Below are 22,854 nucleotides of genomic sequence, written 5' to 3' on the forward strand. Positions count from 1 at the left end.
CTTCCTGTGCGCTCCAACTACCCGGGCCCAGGAGGTGCCACCCACTCCTCCTTCCGCCTTATGCACCTTCCTCCCTCTTCCGCCCTGTGTTTCCCTTCCCTCTCTGTGCACCCCAACCCCCTCCACTGTGTGCACCCCTCCCTCCTCGGCTGTGTGCCCCCCTGCCCCCTCAGCTGTGTGCACGCCCCTTCTCTATGCACCCCTACCCCCTCAGCTGTGTGCGCCCCAGCCCCTCCACTGTGTGCACCCCTCCCTCCTCGGCTGTGTGCCCCCCTCCCCCCTCAGCTGTGTGCACGCCCCTTCTCTATGCACCCCTACCCCCTCAGCTGTGTGCGCCCCAGCCCCTCCACTGTGTGCAGCCTCCCCTCCTCACTGTGCAAGCCTTCCCTCAGCTGTGTGCAGCCCCTCGCTCTGTGCACCCCTCCCCGTCAGCTGTGTGCACTCCTCCTCCCTCCCTGTGCCCCCCACTGTGTCTCGGGGAGCCTTGGGTGAGAAGCAGGGCCCCTCTCCCGCCGCCCCCACCCGCCGCGCGCCCACACACACGAGGAGTGTCCAAGGAGACGTGGGCGGGGCGGGGGGCCGAGTCCCCAGTGAGGGGTGTCGGGGGCCCCACGGCTGGAGGGGCCGGCAGAGGTCAAGCCTCCCCCGCGTCCTTGGACAGGTGTGGCCCCCAGGGAGGGCCCCGGGAAACACGCGGGCGGCGGGCGGCGGCTCCCTCGGGGCTGCCTTTCTCCCGGGGGTCGAGGTGAGCCTGGGGAGGGCCTGGCGCCTGCTCGGAGGTGGCCGTGGACTGGCTCGTCTCTCCCGGGGGGCCTCCCAGCGCGGGGGCCCGGGGCCCCCGGGAGGCTCGTGGCCGCGGCCTGAGCCCCGGCAGCCTCTGGCCGTGCGGGGGTGCGGTGGGCCCCGGGGCGGGGGCTCTCACTGGCTCCCGGGGCTGCTGCTGCGGGCCCGGGGACCCCGCTCCGAGCCACCCTGCCCCGAGCCCGCGGCCTCGCCAGGGGGTGGCCTCTCCCCTCCCGGGCCCGCGCCCTTTCGAGTGCCGGAGCCGCAGGCAGGAGGGGCTTTCCCCGGGGCGCCAGGCACCCACTGCGGGCGCTGGAGGGCGCCCTGCGCAGCTCGGGCGGTGCCGCGGGCAGCAGCGCCCCGAGCGCGGGGGCCGGGGCGGAGGGGCGCGCCCGGGCCGGGAGTGGGGACAGAGACCTCGCTGAGGGGCCGGAGGAAGGGGCGGAGGCCAGAAGGCCAGCGGGCACCCAGGAGGGCGGGCGGGGAGGGGAGAGGGGCGAGCAGAAAGGCTGCCTCCTGCCCCCAGCGCCCCGACGCCCGGGCGCCCCCTGCCCCGCCGCTTCCTCCCACCAGGCCCCCTCCGCGGGGCATGTCCAGCTGTCGCCGGCGTTGGGGCCTGGGCTCGGGCTTTCCCGGGGCGGCCACTGGTCACGTCGGCCAGCCGCGGCCAGCCGCCACGTGTCCCCCGACCGAGCGGCCTGGGGACCGGGCCTCCTGTGGCCATGGGGACACGGGGTGGCCGGCAGCATGACGTTTCCATGAGGAGCCCCCGGCCCTCCCTGGCTGCTCCTCTGCCTGCCCCTGTGCTGGCCTTCGCAGCCTTGGCCCTTCTTGTGACACGACAGGTACTATCCACCAGTGCTCTCAGCCCTGAGTCATGGCTACTGCTTTATTAAGCAGTTTTACTGAGATATATTCACATACTATATGATCTACTCAAAGTATATAATCAGTGACTTTTAGTATAACCACAATGTTGTAGACCCACCACCACAAAATTTTAGAACCATTCATTACTCAAAAAAAAAAAAAACCTCCACACCCCTTAGCATGTCTTCCCCAGCCCTACATAACCACTAATCCTTTTATTTATATTTATATTTTATAGAATATGTTACACAAGATGTTTAGTTCATAGTTCATAGTAGCACAATCTTACAGTATTTGGCCTTTTGTGTCTTGCATGCTTCTCTCAGCATCATGTCCTCCAGGTTCATCCATGTTGCCATACACTTCACGACTTCATTTCTTCTTACAGGTGTATAGTATTCCATTGTGTGTATACTCCACAGTATGTTTATCCATTCATTGTCTGATGGACACCTTGGTTGTTTCCAACTTTTGGGAATTGTGAATAGTGCTGCTATGAACATCGGTACGCAGGTGTCTGTTCATATCTCTGCTCTCAGTTCTTCTGAGTATATACCCAGTGGTGGTATTGCAGGGTCACGGGGCAAGTCTATATTCAACTTCCTTAGGAAGTGCCCAACAGTCCTCCACAGTGGCTGCACCATTCTGCATTCCCGCCAGCAGTGAACAAGCGTTCCCAACTCTCCACATCCTCTCCAACATTTGTAGTTCTCTGTCTTTTTAATAGTGGCTGTTCTGATAGATGTGAAATGATACCTCATTGTAGTTTTGATTTGCATTTTCTTAATTGCTAGTGATGTTGAACATTTTTTCATGTGTGTGCTTTTTTTTTTTTAACGATTTGTATTTCTTCTTTGGACAAATGTCTATTCAAGTCTTTTGCCCATTTTTAATTGGATTGTTTGCCTTTGATCAATTTTAACATCTCTTTATATAGCATGGGTATTAAACCCTTATTCGACATGTGATTTCCAAATATTTTTCTCCCATTGAGTTGGCTGACCCTTCACCCTTTTGACAAAGCCCTGTGCGGTGCAATACTGTTTAAATTTGAGGAGGTCCTATTTATCTATTTTTTCTTTTGTTGCTTGTGCTTTGGGTGTGAGGTCCAAGAAACCAGCACCTACCACAAGATCTTAAAAATCTTTCCCTACACTTTCTTCTAGTAGTTGTGTTTTTTTCCATTTTTTAATTATCTTTTTAAAAATAAAGATGCATAGATCACACAAAATAGTAGTTTTATGGTCCTGGTTTTTATATTTAGGTCCTTGATCCATTTTGAGTTGATTCTTGTATAGGGAATGAGTTAGGAGTCTTCTTTCATTTTTTTTTTTAGGTTATAGATATCCAGTTCTCCCAGCACCATTTGTTGAATAGGCTGTTTTGTCCCATGAATATGTGCTTTGTAGGTTTGTCAAAAACTGGTTGAGCACAGAGGTGAGAGTTTATTTCGATGAGTTTATCTTTTTGCCAGTACCATGCTGTTTTGACCACTGTAGCCTTGTAATATGTTTGAAGGTCAGGTGTGAAATTCCTCCCATGTTGCTCTTCTTTTTTAGGATGCTTTTGGCTATTCAGGTGCACTTTCCCTCCCAAATGAATTTGGTAATTGCCTTTTTCTGTAAAGTAGGCTGTTTGAATTTTGATTGCTATTTCACTGAATCTATAAATCAGTTTGGATAGGATTGACATCTTCACGATATTTAGTTTTCCAGTCCATGAACATGAAATGTGTATTTGTTTAGGTCTTAGTTGATTTCTTTTAACATTTTTTTTCTGCATGTAGGTCCTGTATTTCTTTGGTTAAATTGATTCCTAGGTTTTTGGGTCATTTTGTTGCTAGTGTAAATGGAATTTTCTCCCCAATTTCCTCCTCAAATTGTTGAATACTAGTGTACGAAAACATTACTGATTTTTGTGTGTTGATCATGTATCCTGCTACTTTGCTGAACTCATTTATTAGCTCAGATAGCTTTGTCATGGACATTTCAAATTTTCTAAATGTAGGATCATGTCCTCCACAAATAGTCAGAACTTTACTTCCTCTTTTCCTGTTTGGATGCTTTTTTTTTTTCCTTGTGTAGTTGCTCTAGCTAGAATTTCTAGCACACTGTTGAATAACAGTGGTGACAGTGGGCATCCTTATCTTGTTCCCAATCTTAGAGGGAAAGCTTTCAACCTTTCCCCACTAAGTACGATGTTGGCTGTGGGATTTTCATATATGCTTTTGATCATATTGAGAAATGTTCCTTCTATTCTTATCTTTCAAAGTATTTTTTATCAAGAAAGGATGCTGGATTTTGTTGAATGCCTTTTCTGTATCAATTGAGATGATCATGTGGGTTTTTCCTGTCCATTTTTTAATGTGGAGGATTGTAGGAAGATGGTGACAGGCAGAGCTGAATGCTCTCACAAAAACATCAGAGAAAGAGCCAGAATTGTCCAAGGGACCTACTTTGGGGGTGAGCAGACCAGAACTGTGCTACACAATTCACAGGAGGGTGAGAGACAGAGAGACAAAGAAGCCAAAATGACAAATGTGAGTCACTAAGCCCCCGTGGAGGCTGGGAAGGGCTCCCCTGCCCCAGCCCCAAGACATTAAGCTGGGGTGAAACACTTGGCTCACTGTAGCTGACTGAGAGGAGAAGAGACATTCCTCCATGTCAGCTGTTTCAAAGAATAGGGAGGGGAGGACGGGGTGCTTTCCTTCAGTGAATTCAGCCCGCAGAGCCTGCTTTGAATCTCCACTCTGGTGATGCAACACAGAAATACAAGAAAGCCAAAACTGAAACATGTGAGTGAAAATGTGTGCTAACTGGCGCCATCTGCTGGCCATTCTGGAAATCGCACAGACAGAAACGGGGCTCTTTCTATCCAACCCCTGGGAGGAGAACATCTGTGTCCCACTAATGAGTCCCTGGCCTGATTTTGAAAAATTAAACTGGGAAATTTTAAAGACGGAGAATAAGTTGAACCAAATATCAAAGAAAAGCTGTAGGGAAAAAAAAAACAATAGACAAGAGAGAGAAACTGGCCATCAGAGTAAACTCACCAACATATTCAGATGCCTAGACATCAGCAAAAAACTACAAGCCCTACTAGGAAACAGAAAGAGATGGCCCAGCCAGAAGAACAAACCAAATATCCTGAAGAGGTACAGGTTTTAAGACAATTAATCAGTGATAATCATACAACTGGCCTCAATCACTTCAAAGAAGTTAAAGAAAATATGAGTAAAGAAATAAAAGATATTAAGAAGACACTGGGAGAGCATAAAGAATAATTTGAAACCCTGCAAAGAAAAGTAACAGACCTTAGGGGAATGAAAGACACAGTGGATGAGATTTAAAATACATTAGAGGCACATAAGAGCAGATTTGAATTGCTTGAGGACAGAATTAGTGACATCAAAGGCAGAACATCTGAACTGGAAAAGACAGAACAGAAAGAGAAAAGAATGGAAAAAATGGAACAGAGTCTCAGGGAGTTAAATGACAACACGAAATGCTTCAACATTTGTATTACTGGTGTCCCAGAAGGAGAAGAGAATGGAAAAGGGGCAGAAAGAATATTTGAGGAAATAATGATTGAGAACTTCCCAAGTCTTATGAAGGACATAAATATCAATATCCAAGAAGGACAACACACCCCAAACAGAATAAGTCCTAAAAGGCCTACCCCGAGACACCTACTATTCAGCATGACAAATATCAGAGATAAAGAGAGGGTTCTGAAAGCAGCAAAAGAAAAGAAAAGCATCACATGCAAGGGAAACTCGGTAAGATTAAGTGCTGATCTCTCATCAGAAACCATGGAGGAGAGAAGAAAGTGGTATGATGTATTTAAGGTGCTGAAAGAGAAAAATGCCATCCATGAATTCTGTATCCAGCAAAGCTGTCCTTCAAAAAGGAGAGTGAGTTCACAGTCTTCACAGACAAACAAAAACTGATAGAATATTTTACCAAAAGCCCAGAATTACAAGAGATACCAAAGGGGAGTGCTGCAGCCTGAAAGGAAAAACAAGGGCAAGAGACTTAGAGAAAAGTACAGAAATGAAGATTATTAGAAAGGGTAAATATAAACAGTAAAAAGACAATAGTATGATATGACAACAGAAAGCCAAAGGCCAAATTGGATGAAGTAATGCATTTACAGTAATAACACTGAATGTTAATGGCTTGAACTCCCCAATTAAAAGACATAGACTGATGGAATGGCTAAAAAAAAAAGATGAGCCACCTATATGTTGTCTACAAGAAACCACCTCATGCGGGGAATGGGAGGAAGAGAAGAGATGTGGAGGCATTCTCGGGACTTGGAGTTGTCCTGGGTGGTGCCCCAGGGACAATTGGCGGATGGTGTATGTCCTCCCATGGCCCACTGGATGGAACGTGGGGAAGTGTGGGCTATGGTGTGGAACACGGGACATGGGGTGCAGCATTGCCCCGAGATGTACTCACCAGATGCAATGGATGTGACATGATGATGGGGATGTGACTGTGGGGGGAGGGGTGGTGATGTGGGTTATGGGTGGGAGGCTCTTTGTCTCTTCAGAGATAACCTAAGCTCTCTAACTTGTGGGTGTGACGGTAAGAGGCTGCAGTCCTGCCCTTGGTAACAATGGCAAGGACTCCAGTCCCAGGAAACAGTTTAACAATGCAAGGTCTATAAACTTTAAGTATTTAGGGGAAATGCAAACCAAATATGCTAAAAGCTTACCTAGAATGTCTGAAGTCCATGCTAAATGCTTACCTAAGATGTGGAAGATATATATGCTAATTGAAGCCTATTGAGAACTGAAACAAAGGGACCATTTGGCCTTTCCTCTCTGTATAAAAGGGATTCAAAAATCTTGTTTGGGGCTCGGGATTCAAACAGAAAGCTCCCGAGTCCGGAGTCCCACCGGCCGACAATAAACCATTTTTCCTTCTCAAAATCATTCCTGAGTCCTGACCTCTCTATACCCAAATAATTGAACCTCTCTCAAATTCTACAACAGTGGGGTGGGGTGGGGGGCGAATGGGGACCTCATATATTTTTTTTAATGTAATATCTTTAAAAAAAATGAAAAAAAATAATTTTGAAAAAAAAAAAAAAAAAGAGACCACCTCAGACATAAGGATACAACCAGGTTAAAAGTGAAAGATTAGAAAAAGGTATTCCATGCAAATAGTAACCAAAAATGAGCTGGAGCAGACCAGATAAATGTAAAATAACATTATCGTACATGGACAAGAATTACTCAGGGCAACTAGCAAATTGTTCCTGTGATCAGTGTTCTGTTTCTTCAGACAAAATGAACACTGCCATTTAATTGAGGAGGACTGGAGAAGTGATATCTTTTTGGATACTTTGTTTTTCTTTAACCCTTCCTTATGCACACTTCTTGTTAATTAAAATAATGTACCTGGATCAATAACTGTTTAGCATGACTACTGTTGAAAAAGACTGAGTTTTTCTGCCTCATTCAATTATGAGTTGGCATATTGTTATCTGCTGTAAATCTTTCTAATAAGGTGATGAATTCCCAAATAGGCATTCAATTATCCAGAAAGAATTATGGCCTAAATGGAAATTAAATAACTAAACCAATAATTTATTTCATTCTTAGAGATTTTTATTATGCCCAATAATTAGAGCTGTAATATAAAAATGAGAATTATGTTATAGTTCATTTCTATTATACTAGAATTTTTTGTTTGCAAATGTTTGTTGCTATACTATTTCTTATAGTTGATTATATTAAATCCAACATCCCCTAACACTCTCTTCCAAAATTTGTAATTTCTTTCAATCTATTTTTTTCCAGTTTTCCAATAAAGTTCTTTGTAACAGCTAAAAAGGAGCCATTGATTATACACTTTGAATAAATAATATGGCATGTGAATATATCTCAATGAAACTGATTAATTAACACATAAATAATTGTGAAAGAATAGCCAGAAATAGCAGCTATGTACAGCAGGGGAAACAGATTGAGAGGGGAGGAATTTCCTTGTTTGTCTCTTTTTGTTTATTATTATTATTGAAAGAATGAAAATGCTTTAACAGTGATTGAAGTGATGAGTGCACAACTATGTGATTATACCAAATACCATTGATTTTACGCTTTGGATAAATTGTATGCTTTATTAATCTGTATCAATAAAATTGATTTGTTTAAAAAAATAGGGTAGGTTGGGGGAAAAATACACCAAATGTAAGATATGGATTACAGTTAGTAGTAATATTTTGACGATGCTCTTGCATAGTCTGTAACAAATGTTTCACAACAATGCAAGGTGTTTGTGGTGGGGTGATGTTCTCTGTTTCCTTGTTGATCTTCTGTCTAGTTGTTCTACCTAATGATGTGAGTGGGGTGTTGAAATCTCCGAATATTGTAGAGATGTCTATTTGTCCCTTCAGTTTTACCAGTTTGTCTCATGTATCTTGGGGCACCCTGGTTAGGTGCATACATATTTATGACTGTTAGATCTTCCTGGTGGATTGTCCCTTTTATTAATGTATAATGGCCTTCTGTATCTCTTAAAACTTTTTAGCATTCCAAGTCTGTTTTGTCTGATATTAGTATAGCTACCCCTGCTCCTTTGCAGCTATGTTTGCATGGAGTATCTTTTTCCAAGCTTTCACTTTCACTGGGTTTGTATTTCTGGGTCTAAGGCGAGTCTCTTGCAGACAGCATATGGATGGCTCGTGTTTTTTTTATCCGTTCTGTCAGCCTGTATCTTTTGATTGGGGAGTTTGATCCGTTCACATTCACTGATACTATTGTAAATGCATTATTTACTTCCACTATTTTAGTTTTTGGTTTTCATATGTCGTATCTTATTTTCATCTGTCTTTTTACTCTTTTGGTTATCCTTTCTGCTATTCTTTCTTCTATACTTTCCTCCAAGCCTCTCTCTCCTGTCTTTTTCTTTCAGGCTCTAAGGCTTCCTTTAATATTTCCTGCAAAGGTGGATTCTTATTTATGAACTCTCTTAGTTCTGTTGTTTGTGAATATTTTATACTCACCTTCATATTTGAAAGACAATTTTGTGGTATAAAGAATTCTTGGCTGGAAGTTTTTCTCTTTCAGTACCCTAATTGTATCATACCACTGTCTTCTCGCCTCCATGGTTTCTGAAGAGAAATCTACACTAAATCTTACTGGACGTCCCTTGTACATGATGGTTTGCTTTTCCCTTGCTGCTCGCAGAATTTTCTCTTTTTCTTTCACATTTGACATTTCTGACTAATAGGTGTCTTGGAGTAGGTCTATCTGGATTTATTTCTGATTGGGGTACACTGTGCTTCTTGGACATGTAAGTTCATTTCTTTCATGTGAGTTGGGAAATTTTTAGCTATTATTTCCTCAAATACCCTTTCTGCCCCTTTTCCCTTCTCTTCTCCTTTTGGAACTCCCATGAAATGTACGTTTTTGTGCTTCATGTTTTCATTCAACTCCCTGTGCCCCTGCTCAGTTTTTCCCATTCTTTTCTCTCTCTGTTCTTTTCACTCTTCAATTTCAGATGTCTGTCTTCAGTAGCCTGCTGTTTTATGCCTCTAATATGTTTTTTTTAAAAGGAACTTTCGTTTTCACTTTATTTTGTACATTTATCAATTGAAAATATAAACAATTAAAAAAGAAAAAGAAAGCACAGCTGGATAAAAACATACCTTTTTCGATTTCTAATGTGTTTTTCTATCTCACCTAGTGTACCTTTCATTCCCATGAGCTCTGTTACTTTTCTATTCAGGTTTTCAGATTCTTTTTTGTGCTCGCTCTATGTCTTCTTGATGTCATTTAGCTCTTTAGCCATATTGTCTTTCAACTCATTAATTTGACCTTGGAAATTTGTATGCATCTCACTAACGAGTTCTCTCAAATCCTGCATCTCTTCTGGGGCTTTGATATATTCCTTTTTTGGGGCCACGTCTTCTATTTTCTTAGTATGGCTCATAATTTTTTGCTGATGTCTAGGCATCTGATTAGGATGTAGTTTACTCAGATGCTCAATTTCCCTGTCTTTCATAGGGATTTAGTGGCAGGAGGCTGTGTGTTACTGCTTTTCTTTGGTTCTTGGTTCAACCTGGATCTTTAGGATCATCCCTGTTAGTTGCTCAAAACTGGGCTCTGGACCCAGTAAAGGGTTACAGACCTGCTTCCTAGGGCTTTGGGGAGGGAGGTTGTAAAGCCTGGAAAAAGCTTCTCATACTTACTTTTTCCTCCCCAGAGGACTAAAAGGAATTTATAAAATGCCTAGAGATGAGTAACATTTGAGATGAAAATGTTTACAAGATGAAAAGCTCTACATGTGAGCCCTGAGACATCACCTGGTTCAGCCTAGAAACGGAGGTGAGAACAAGTACCTGGTTCACAAGCAACAGCAGAAGGTCAGCCATTCAAGCCACAGGTATGAGGAATTTCAAGGGCATTAATACAATTTGAATGATCTCTCCAGAAATGTTGCTGATGTACATTGGCATATCAACATAGATGTAGATTTGGACATAGGAATGCGCATTACAATATAAATGGCATAATCCATACTGGCTAAAACTAGCTTTTTCAGTTCTTGTATGTACGTTCAATAACTACAAATTAGTGTTCATGGATCTCTCAATATAGCAAGTGCACACACACACTCTCATTTAATTTCCTCATGTGCACTTCCTTGGTCTGCCAGCAGATGGTGCTCTTCGACAGCCCTCTCAGTTCAATGCGGGGTCAGAGTGTGTTTGTGCAACACAGACCAGATCAACGTGATAGAGCATCCTGCCTGGAGGCTAAGAGCCTGGTATTTCAAACTTTCTCAGACACAGTTCTCCAGCCTTCACTGGCTGCCCCCTCCCTTTTCCTGACTATCAAATAATTCCCCTCTCCTGGCTTCTTCAACTCTCAGTCCCGGTTTGTAGAGAAGGAGATTAGAGGGGTTGCATATCTCTAGTCCCTTGCTGGCTCCCGGCCCCTCAGGAAAACAATGGCGCAGTCCCACCCAGCCTGGGAGGGCTCTTGAGGGATGCAGCAGACTAGGTCTGTGGGTCAGAAGCTGAAGCAGCCTTAGGTCATGTCCCTCTCTCTCCGCTTTCCCAGGGAGGTGTTTCACTGGGGCGGCTTTTGTCCGTAGCCACCAGCCTAGAGGCCTGGGAATTCTCAAATTGTCTATAGCGTGGGGGAGGGCGCCGGTGGCGGCAGCTGCCGCTTTTCACTCACAGTTTTGCCTTTGTGATGCTTTTCCTGGGGCTCTGTCTCCTCCGGGCAGTGTCCAGCCTTTCCCTGGTGTCCTAAACCCTAGAAGAGCTTTTTCCAGGCTGTCGCTGCCTGTCCTCTGGCTATTTTTCTGGGAGAGGAGAGTCCCCAGTCTTTCTGGTTAGCCATCTTCCCGGAAGTGCTTGGCGTGTCGTGTCTGGCCAGGCAGGGGTCTGGGTTCTTGTGTCGTCAGGCCCGGCAGGCGCTTCTTGAGGGCTCTGGCTGTCTCGCTGTGTTTGCTCTGGCGCCGACTGCACGGTGGCCTCAGCTCTGTTGCCCTCCCCTCCACCCCCCCAGGTCCCTGAGGGACCCATGCCCCTCCCCAGGGGGGCTTCTCCAGAGGTGGGATCTGGGGCGTCCCCCTCGGTAGCCTGCCTTTGGCGGGTGGGCGCTGAGGCGGCCCAGCCGGGTGCTGGGTGGCCTGGGTGCCTTGAGCCCAGGGGAGAGCCAGCGAGGCTCCCTGTAGTATTGAGAAATAAAAAGCATAACCTTGCAGGAAAAAAAAAATCGAATGAGCCCCTCCTGCCCCAGCTTCTGTAAATCAGCCTGTGAGAACTGGAGGGGAACATCACAGAACAACTCCTGCCCCCCGCATCTGTAATCCAACAAACCACTCCCCCCCACCCCACCTCTGCTTCTGTAAATCAGCCCCCAGCCTTGCAGCTGCATGCTGCCTCTGTCACCCCCCTGCTTGCAAGCTTTCACCTAGCAACGTGTTAGCCAATGAGCAAAAGTCAAGCTGATCCCCCCTGAAATCCCATATAAACCTCTGAAACTGGTACACGGGCTCAGAATGTGGAGACTGACTCTCCTCTGAGCCCGCACGTAATTAATCTGTTCCTCCACCTCTCCGAGGGTCGTTTTGGGCTTCTCAGTCGTTCAGAACTCCTGGCTTTGCTGCAACAGCAGCGCCACGTGGGCGCGCTTCCGCCGCGGCGTGGTGGGAGCGGGCGGGGAGGAAGAACCCGGGGGGCAGGGGGCAGCCCCACAGAGCGGGGTCCAGCCCCACGCAGCCTCCGCCCCGCGCTGCCTTCCTCGGGGCTGCCCAGACCTCAGCTTGGGGACGACCCCGAGGGGGAAGGGCCGGCCTGGGGGCTTGTCTCTGGGCCTGCACCCCACTTCCCCGCCCCAGGGGCTCTGTTCCTGCTGGAGGCTGCAGGGGGCCCCGTTGGCACCCAGAGGCTGTCCCTATGGCCCTGGGGATGGCGTGGCCGGAGAGGGGCCACATGCTGTCCCATCCCAGTGATGCAGTCCTATTGGCAAGACCTTGGTCTATATGGTTATAAATAATTATAAGAAGTTTGTAAAAGCATTGTTTGAATTACAGTGTTTAAATGGCTAATTCCAGTAAGTCATTTGAAAAGACTGCTTTTAGTATTGCGTGCTACTAGGTATTTGAAATAGAGAAAAGTTATATTTGCATATAACCAAACTGAATTATTATTTTAACAAGTTTGTTTAGTGTTGATGGTAATTGTATGTTGTAAGAGGTTTGATTGGAAACAGTTTCCAAAATCATTTTGGTAACTTATGTGTGTAGGGTATATAGAATGTGTTTTTATCATTAAAGAAACAGAAAATCATTTTGTCCTAAGATAAAATGATTGGTTATTAAGAAAGAGTAAAATGTGGGACAAAACCTGAATGAATCCTTAAAGTGCAGAAAGTTCGTGGAAAAGGAATTTTTATGATTATAGTTGAGTAAGATTTGATGGGTCTATCTATAAAGTTTTAAAAGCTTTAGTATCAAATTGTATATTGACGCAAAGTTAAAATTTTGTTCTTTCTCAAAGTTTCTCAAGTCATTGGTCTGTTTTAGTAAACGTTTATAAAGAGTTTTTCTTCTGAATAATCAGTATACAAAAAAGGTCTGTTTTATCAGAATAGCTTCCTATAGTTTAACCTTATCATTTCCTTGGTTTTTTAAGAAGAAGCAAGTCTCATCACTCTTAAAGGAACACAATGTTTAAACCTGCTTTCTCAAAGTCAGATCCTAAAAAGTATCTTTTTATTTTAAACTATTGCAAAAAATTTGTTCTTTTACCTAAAAAAAATTAAAGTAATAAAATAGTTAAGTTCCTTTAATATGTTATAAGTTGAATGGAAAGTGTTTAAAAGTGCTATAAAATTAAAAGGATTCTTTAACTCTCTGTTAATTAAAGTTGTATGAGTAAAAAATTCATATGAATACTTAAAGAGTATTTAAAATTTCTGGGAATTTACCAATGTTTCAGAATAATATTAGATAAAAGTACAATGTGGTTAATCATGGTTTTAATTATTACTAAAAATAGTATGTGTCACAGAAACAACCTCTTACCACTAATTAAAGTAATACCACTGCTATATGCAGCAGTCCCAAATATTGCTAGTTTGTTGCAAGAAATTAATATCCAACTGTGCCACTATCACATTGTTTTAAAACTTGCTAAGACTTTCTTTAGTATTTCCTTAGGCAAATCAAGCCAGCCTGCATTCTCCTACCTGAAGAAAAGTCATCAATGGACTTTTGCAGTGCTTCCCCAAGGCTGTGTGCACAGCCCGACCATCTGCCCTGGCCTGATGGCAAAGAATCTGACTCTGTGGCTGAAACCCTACTGATGACATTAGGTTAACCAGTAATCCTTTTTTCAGAATTAAAAGAAACATCAGGGACAATAGTATCTTAAGAGCCTAAAATGGGCAAACAATTGGGACAGGCTACAAGATCCAGTGCTGCTCTATCAAAATCTTAAATGTTGTTTGGTTGGGTAAGACAAAAACTATGCCCTCTGCTGTAATTGATAGGGTACAGTGTTTTCTCATGTTAATGGAGATTGTAATATTGTTGGAATACTAAACATCTTACATCTCTCCCTTAGCTCAAATATGAAAGCCATCGTATGTGTTAATTGGGGAAGGTCCTTCCTGGGAGTAGGGGGACCTCCACAGGCTGCTTTAAAAAATAAAAAAAAGGAGGGAGAAGATGGACATTGAGTTAGCCTGTGAGCTGGATGTGGCCAGCCCAATATTGGCTTTGGGTGGGGTTTGTGGCCAAGGCAGCATTCTAAACAAGTACCCCTTGGGTTTTAGTCACGTTTCTGGAAGGGGCCAAAAGTACAATATAAAAAAAGTAATTGTGTGCAGCACAGGAAGCCCTGCTGAAAGTGGAAGATTTAACCCAGTAGTGTCTGGTCACTCTGAGGCCTGCCATCCCTATCTAGGGGTAGATTGCAAATACTAAAAACAAGACAGAAACAATGGACTGTTGTGACTCACCCTCTATGGCGGAGAGATCTGTGGAAGAACACCTGAGACACCTGCCAGCAGTGACAGGTAGCTGTCTGTCATGTCCCTGCCCACTCCTCTAACATCCCTTTCAGGACTGTTGAGGCAGATGCCTTCGTGAAGATCCAGAGCCACACCATTGAGACCTGAGAAGAAGCAGAGTGGCTCCACCAGAAAGGCAAACATCTTGAGTCCCAGACCTTGCGGTGCCTAGCCCAGCAGTTCCAGCTGCCTACTGCTTGCCAGCAGCTCGTGGACTTCACCGTGAGTGTCCATCGTGCTCACTCCTATGACTGTGACATTGGTTCCCTCCTGCTCTTGGGAGGGATGAGGTATGCTTTCCCTGCTGCAGACACTGCATCGGGACTCTTATAGGCAGCTACTGTTTTCTGAATAGAAAATAAATCCTCACAACCATGGACTAAGTTCAAATTCAGCACTTAGTTGTGGCCCCAGGTCCAGTAAAGATGCTAATAGCGAGACCAACGGAGCCATGAAATTATGAGATAAACTTCCAGCTGCCCCACAGCCCAAAATGGGGGAGTAACAATAATTTGTTGCTGCCTATGCCTCAAACTATTCGAACTGGGGAAAATGAGGTCATTTTTGATCGAGTACTGGCCTGTATAGCTTTGCTGGTTGGGAATCTTGAGCCCATGAGAAATGAAAGTCTATTCATTAAATGTCTGCTAGTTGGAAGTCTTATTGTTTATTGTTGTATAATCTGCAGTTATAGATTATATATAAAATGCAGTTTTGAGCTTGGGAGAAGAACTGCAAACTGTAAATACGTGCTTACGCCTACAATGTGATTGGAATATATCTAGTTTTTGTGTGACCCCCTATGTATATAGTAGCAGTGATATTCCTTAGGAACCAGTACAACGTCATTTGTGTGGCCACAGAAACAATTTAAGCGTAGATATTTCTCAATTACAAGCCCAAGTAACACGCCTTCAGCATGCTCGTTTGCAATTGCTTCCTGCCTCACAAACTATGACAGCAACTGTGGGTGGATTAAGCTCCCTGAGCCCTGTGATATGGATTAAGAGTTGGGGAGGGGGTCGTCTAGGAGGTGTATTAGTCATCTGTTCCTGTCTGTTTGTATGTATTTAGTCCTCAGGTGCGCGCAACAAACCCTCCGGAGTATGAGGCATCAAGAAATTGCCAAATCTGCCTTCACTGCTTTGCAAAAACAAAAAAGGGGGAAATGTGGGAAAATAGCTTGAATTTGAGTGTGGCAACCTGGCTTGAAGTTGAGACATTTCCATAATGCAGATAACAAGTGTGGGCTGAGGAACCCTGGCCTTGACGAGACGGAATGCCGTCTGGCCAGCATGAAAGCTGTTTGCCTGTGGAGACGTTGGAACTCTGTTATGGCCTGCCCCCTAGCATTGCAGGCGCTGCAGCTCTAATAACCAGCAGCCTGGAAAGTAAACAGAGATAACGACTGCTTTGTAATTTCTAATAAATACGATATGGAAACTAGGGTCAAGGCTCTCAGTTCCAGAAGCTGTTGAGCCCCCTGGTCCCATCTTTATTTTCTCTCTTGTGTCTTTCTTTCTGTCCTTTCTCTTTAGTTCTGCGTCGCCTTCCCTTTGTGCAAACCTATTGCTGAGCTGGTCTCAGCAATGGGCAAAGGACTGGACTAGATATTTCCCCAAAGGACATAGACAAAAGGGCCAAAGAACACATGACAGGATGCTCCACCTCATTAGTCATTAGGGTAGTGCTAATCCAAACCAGAGCTTGGGCGGTGGACTTGGCCCAGTGGTTAGGGCATCCGTCTACCACATGGGAGGTCCAAGGTTCAAGCCCCGGGCCTCCTTGACCCGTGTGGAGCTGGCCCAAGCACAGCGCTGATGCGCGCAAGGAGTGCCCTGCCACGCAGGGGTGTCCCCCGCGTAGGGGAGCCCCACGCGCAAGGAGTGCACCCATAAGGAGAGCCGCCCAGCGTGAAGGAGGGAGCAGCCTGCTGAGGAATGGCACCACCCACACTTCCCGTGCCACTGAGGACAACAGAAGCGGACAGAGAAAAACAAGACGCAGCAAAAAGACACAGAAAACAGACAACCGGGGGAGGGGAGGGGAACTAAATAAATAAAAATAAATCTTTAAAAAAAAAAAAAGAAAAGAAACGGACAAAGAAGACACAGCAAATAGACACAGAGAACAGACAACCGGGGTGGGGGGGGGGAGGGGAAATAAATAAATCTTAAAAACAAAACAAAACCCAGAGCTACCCCTTCACACCCAAAGCAAAACTAAACGAAAAAAACAAAAAACAGAAAATAACAAGTGCTGACCAGGCTGTGGAGAAATAGGAACCCTCGTACAGTGCTGGTGGGAATGGTAAATGGTGCAGCAGCTCTGGAAGGCAGCACGGTGGTTCCTCAGAAAGTCAAGGGTAGAACTATCCTGTGACCCGGCAATCCCGCCTCTCAAGAGAGTCGAAAGCAGGGACGCGAACAAATATTTGTACACCAGTGTTCATGGCAGCGCTATTCACAATAGGCGAAAGGTAGAAGCAAGTCAAGTGCCCGTCTGCAGACGGACACACAAAATGTGGCCTGTACGCAGAATGGACCAGGAGAATATCTCAGCCTACATATTGGATCAAGTGTTAAAAACTGCTCTTTGACCTTGAATAAAAGGGGGAAATGGCAAAGACAAATGAGTTGATATGGATAAGAGTCTTCCAAAAAGAGTCGAGAGGTCATCAGAGGGGTCGCACTTATACACACCTCAGCAGGACCCCAGAAAAAGCCAAAGTAGATACAACCCTAGGTACTGGTTCTCCTGAAGGCTATGGAGACCCACAGGGTATATAATAATGGCAGATGGATTTGGAGCTCTGCGCCATGTCAGAGGGCCCTGCTTTGGAATTTGTGCTCCTGATTGTGATGGAGCTGGACTCAGATGTGACTTTTCTACACATGCCTCTTCTGTCACTTTTACTGAACCTGTGGTTGGCGCTAGGGATGGTCCATACTCAGGAGACTTGAATCTCTGGACTGCCCAAGTGCCAGCTGGGCCCTGAGCCTCAGCAGAGTGGCGACTCCTACTCTCTGGTTCGTTGGTGTTACCCATGTCAGCTAACAGGGAGGTGAGGATGCTCAACCGCCACACCAGGGAACCCAGAGTGCCTACAACTGTAAGCAGAGGAATTGCATCCGTCATCCATGTGGAATCTAAGCCCCCTCTTGATCTACAGGTGGAGGGGACATCCCCATCCCAGGGTCCACAGAATGGAGGAATAAAATATGGACGAGTGGACTTACTGATATTCTACTATAAAGCTATTGTGACGAGTAATAGAAGACATTTTAGCATTGATGTGGAGAAAGTGGCCACAGTATTTGCTGAGGGCAGGGAGAGGGTAGAAGAGATGTGATGTGGGGGCATTTTTGGGATTTTGAGTTGCCTTAATGACATTGCAGGGTCAGATGCTGGACTTTATATATCCTGCCATAACCCACTGAATGTACTGGGGGAGAGTGCGAACTACAGGGTAAACTATTATCTGTGTAGTGCAGCAGTGCCCCAAAATGTGTTCACTGAGGGCGATGAGGGTGCCACAATGATGGGGGAGGTTGTTGGTATGGGAGGAGTGGGGTGAGGGGGGTAGGGGGTATACAGGAACCTCATATTTTTTAGTGTAACAGATTTTTGGTGATGTATGTATCTTCAAAAAAAAAACAATTCACAAAAATGATGTGGTGGGTAGTGGGGAGTGGGTTATATGGGAACCTCTTATGTTTTTTGTTTTTTTATGTTTTTTAATGTAACATTCCTTGTAATCTATTAATTTAAAAAATTTTTCAAAAATAAATAAATAAATCATACATTAAAAAAAAGACACTACTGGAAAAGAAAACTACATACCAATCTCTCTAATGAACATAGATGCAAAAATTCTCCACAAAATACTTACAAATCATATCCAACAGCATATCAAAATACATACATCACATCCAAGTGGGATTTATTCCTGGTATGCAAGGCTTGTTCAATATAAGAAAATCAGTCAACATAATACACCACATCAACAAACTGAAGGAAAAAAAAACACACATGATCATTTCAACTGATGCAGAAAAGGCATTCGACAAAATCCAGCATCCTTTTTTGATAAAAACACTTCAAAAGATAGGAATAGAGGGAAAATTCCTCAATATTATTGTATTAGTCAGCCAAAGGGGTGCTGATGCAAAATACCAGGAATCTGTTGGTTTTTATAAAGTATATTTATTTGGGGTAGAAGCTTACAGTCACAAGGCCGTGAAGTGTAAGCTACTTCCCTCACCGAAGTCTGTTGCCATGTGTTGGAGCAAGATGGCTGCTGGTCTCTGCAGGGTTCAGGCTTCCTCTTCCTCCTAGGGCTCCGTGGGCCCAGCTCCTTCCAATCTCAGCTGTAGGCTGGGGTAAGTCTCATCTCTCTCCCAGGGCTTGTTCCTCTCCAGACTCAGCTGCTTTGTTCTCTCCACAAGGTCAACTGTAGACTCGCAGGCTCATCTTTCTTTCTGGGGCCTCTGCCGTGTCTATGGAACTGTCTCCTTTTTTTTTAAGATTTATTTATTTATTTCTCTCCCCTTCACCCGCCCCAGTTGTCTGTTCTCTGTGTCTTTTTGCTTGGTCTTCTTTCTTTGTCCGCTTCTGTTGTTGTCAGTGTTGTTGTCAGCAGCATGGGAATCTGTGTTTCTTTTTGTTGCGTCATCTTGCTATGTCAGCTCTCCGTGTGTGTGGCGCCATTCCTGGGCAGGCTGCACTTTCTTTCACGCTGGGCGGCTCTCCTTATGGGGCACACTCCTTGCGCGTGGGGCTCCCCTACGCGGGGGACACCCCTGCGTGGCAGGGCACTCCTTGCGCGCATCAGCACTGTGCGTGGGCCAGCTGCACACGGGCCAAGGAGGCCCGGGGTTTGAACCACAGACCTCCCATGGGGTAGACGGACGCCCTAACCACTGGGCCAAGTCTGCTTCCCTGTCTCTATTCTTCTGTGTTCTTCTCTTGTGTGTTTACCTCCTGGGGCTCTAGCATCAAAACTCAAACTCTGTCCTCTGCTGTTTCCTTTTCTCTATGAAGGCTACTGACATGGCTGAATCAAAACCCCAATCATAATTTGATCTAGTAAAAGTGAAACCTCTGAATTTAATACAGTCTAATATGCCCAGAGGAACAGACCAGTTTATAAACACAATCCAATATCTATTTTTGGAATTCATAAACAATACCAAACTGCCACAATGATAAAAGGCATATAGGAAAAATGCACAGCCAACATCATACTCAATGGGGAAAAGTTGAAAGCTTTCCCTCTGAGATTAGGAACCAGACAAGGATGTCCACTGTCACCATTGTTATTCAACATTGTGCTAGTGTTCTAGCTACAGCAATTAGAGAAGAAAATCATAATAAAAGACACCCAAATAGGAAAAGAGAAAGTAAAACTCTATTTGCGGATGACATGATCCTATATTTAGAAAATTCTGAAACGTCTATGACAAAGCTACTTGAGCTAATAAAGGAGTTCAGCAAAGTGGCGGGATATCAGTAAAGTTTCTCTACATTAGTATTGGACAATCTGAGGAGTAAATCAGGGAAGCAAATTACATTTCCAATAGCAGCAAAAAGACTCAAATACCTAGGAACCAATTGAACCAAAGAAGTATAGGACCTATATGCAGAAAAATGTAAAACAACACTAAAAGAAAGGAAGAAAGACCTAAACAAATGGAAAGACATTCTGTGTTCATGGACTGGAAGGCTAATATTGTGAAGCTGACAATCCTTCCCAAAGTAGTTTATAGATTCAATGAAATACCTATCTAAATTCCAACAGCCTACTTTACAGTAATAGAAAAGGCATTTACCAAATCCATTTGGAAGGGAAAGTGTACCCGAATAGCCAAAAGTGTCCTAAAAAAGAAGAGTGATGTGGGGGGAATTTCACTTACCTTTAAACATATTACAAAGTTACAGTGGTCAAAACAGCATGGTATTGGCATAAAGATAGACATACCAATCAGCGGACTAGACTGGAGAGTCCAGAAATAAACCCTCACCTCTGCGACCAACTAGTTTTCGACAATCCTACCAAAGCCTTGTTAATGGGACAAAACAGTCTCTTCAACAAATGGTGCTGGGAGAACTGGATATCCAAAACCAAAAGAGTGAAAGAGGACCCCTATCTCACTCCCTATACAAGAATCAACTCAAAATGGATCAAAGACCTAAATATAAACCCAGGACTATAAGACTACTAGAAGAAAATGTTTGGATAGATCTTCAAGACCTTGTAGTAGGTGGTGGTTTCTAAGACAAGCAACGAAAGAAAAAATAGATAAATGGGACCTCCTCAAAATTAAACACTTTTGCACCACGACAGACTTTGTCAAAAGGGTGAAAAGTCAGCCAACTCCATGGGAGAAAATATTTGGAAATCACATGTACAAGTTTAATATCCATGATATATAGAGATGTTGCAACTCAACAATAAAAAGACAAACAACCCGATTTAAAAATGGGCAAAAGACCGGAATAGACATATGTCCAAAGAAGAAATATAAATGGAAAAAAAAAACACTTGAAAAAAAAGTTCAACATCACTAGCAATTAGGGAAATGCAAATCAAACCTACAATGAGATATCATTTCACACCTATCAGAATGGCCACTATTCAAAAGACAGAGAACTACAAGTGTTGGAGAGGATGTGGAGAGTTGGGAACGCTTGTTCACTGCTGGTGGGAAAGTAGAATGGTGCAGCCACTGCGGAGGACTGTTGGGCACTTCCTAAGGAAGTTGAATATAGACTTGCCCCGTGACCCTGCAATGCCACCACTGGGTATATACTCAGAACTGAGAGCGGTGACGCGAACAGACATCTGCACACCGATATTCATAGCGGCTTTATTCATGATTGCCAAAAGTTGGAAACAACCTAGATGCCCATGAGTGCAGAAACCTACTGTGGTGCATTCACACAATGGAATATTAGGAAGCTGTAAGAAGAAATGAAGTCGTAAAACGTGATGATATGGATGAACCTGGGGGATATTATGTTGAGTGAAGCAAGCCAGGCACGAAAGGACAAATACTGTATGATTGTGCTGCTATGAACTACATATATTATATAAACTCATGGAGTTAATAACTTGGATATGGGTCACCAGAAAATAGAATGAGGTTAGAGAATGGAAAGCTGAGGGTTCCCGTGTGCAGACTTGGTAAAAAGGATGTGTTAATCTTTGGAAACGAACAGAAAAGGCGAAAGCCCAACTGTAATGTCTGCAACTAGCCGTGCTATCATGTGGGTATGAAAGGGGTTGAAAGGGCGCGTCCAAGGTCATGTATGTCACTAAAAGGAAAGCTAAAAATGTAACATGGGTCTGTAGAGCACAACAAATCCACATGTGAAATACGAATATGGGTAAAATTGCATATACAAGATTGTTCTTTGAAATTGAACCAATGTAGACACAAGATGTTAATAACAGACAAAAAACATGCTAAGTGAAAGAAATCTGACACAAAGCACTACGTACTGGATGATTCCATTTATATAAAATGTAAATAGAAATCAATTTATAAAGATGGAATTAGATTAGTGGTTGTGTAGGTCTGGGGAAGGATAGCGGGACTGAGAGGTGACTGCTAAGGGGTGTGGGGTTTTTCTTTTCGGAGTAATGAAATGGTTCTAAAATTTTTCGTGGTGATGAATGCACAACACTGTGATGATACTAAAAGTCCTTGATTATACACTTTGGATAGATCATTTGGTATGTAAATATATCTCAATAAAACTGCTTAATAAATAATTGTGCAAGAATAACCAGAAATAGGAGCAATGTACATCAGGGGAAAGAGATCAAGGCGATGAATTTTCTTGTCTCTTTTTTACTATTATTATTATTGAAATAATGAAAAGCTGTAAGGATTGAAGCAATGAATGTACAAACGAGGTGATTATACCAAATACCCGATTGTACACTTTGGATGAATTAATATGTATCAGTAAAACAGATGTGATTAAAAATGACGAGAGAAGCCAGGGCCACTTCCCTGTTCCTTCTGCCGTGGCACCAGGGGTGGCCCATCCTGGGCCCTGGTCCTCCCCGTCCCCGGGCTCCTCCCGGCCCTTGTCAATACCCCGGGCAGCTCCGGGCCTGCGCGGCTCCAGCAGAGGGCGTGGCCATCGTAGTCGCCATGGAGAAGGGGAGGAGCAGGACCCAGCAGAGGGCGTGGCCATCGTGGTCTCCACGGAGATGGGGAGGAGCCGGACCCAGCAGAGGGCGTGGCCATCGTGGTCGCCATGGAGAAGGGGAGGGGCGGGACCCAGCAGAGGGCGTGGCCATCGTGGTCTCCACGGAGAAGGGGAGGAGCGGGATTGAGAGCCCCTTCCTGGGCTCTGCCCACAGGGCCGGCAGGTGCAGTCTCGACCCCACCCCTGGGGACGGTTTTCCAGGGGGTAGACAAGGGCCCCAGCTGACCTGGCCACCTCCACCGGGGAGCCTTCCCAGACCCCACCCTGACCACTGGGGGTAGTCGTGTGACCTCCTGCTGGGCCTGGCCTGGCAGGACAGCATCTGCTAGGCCTATCTGGGGGGTCCGTACCCCGCTCCCCCTAAAGGCCCATACCCAAGAAGGCACGGAGGTGGTGTGTGCAAATAGGGCCCCCCAGAGGATGGGGGGGTGCCGGAC

General features: G+C 44.8%; 1 long non-coding RNA gene across 3 annotated transcripts; it reads left to right on the top strand.

The window, feature by feature from the left end:
• The first annotated feature begins 574 nt into the window (after positions 1 to 574).
• On the top strand, positions 575 to 15,679 carry LOC131277314 (uncharacterized). 3 transcript variants are annotated; one of them, XR_009184509.2, is made up of 4 exons: positions 575 to 661; positions 9,870 to 10,049; positions 14,248 to 14,484; positions 15,269 to 15,674. It is a non-coding gene; the product is annotated as an uncharacterized lncRNA (long non-coding RNA). The 3 variants fall into 3 exon arrangements; XR_009184507.2 differs by having other exon boundaries at positions 14,248 to 14,416; positions 15,269 to 15,670; XR_009184508.2 differs by having other exon boundaries at positions 14,248 to 15,679.
• The last annotated feature ends 7,175 nt before the right edge of the window (positions 15,680 to 22,854 follow it).

The sequence above is a fragment of the Dasypus novemcinctus genome, chromosome X, assembly GCF_030445035.2.
Source record: "Dasypus novemcinctus isolate mDasNov1 chromosome X, mDasNov1.1.hap2, whole genome shotgun sequence".
NCBI lineage: Eukaryota > Metazoa > Chordata > Mammalia > Cingulata > Dasypodidae > Dasypus > Dasypus novemcinctus.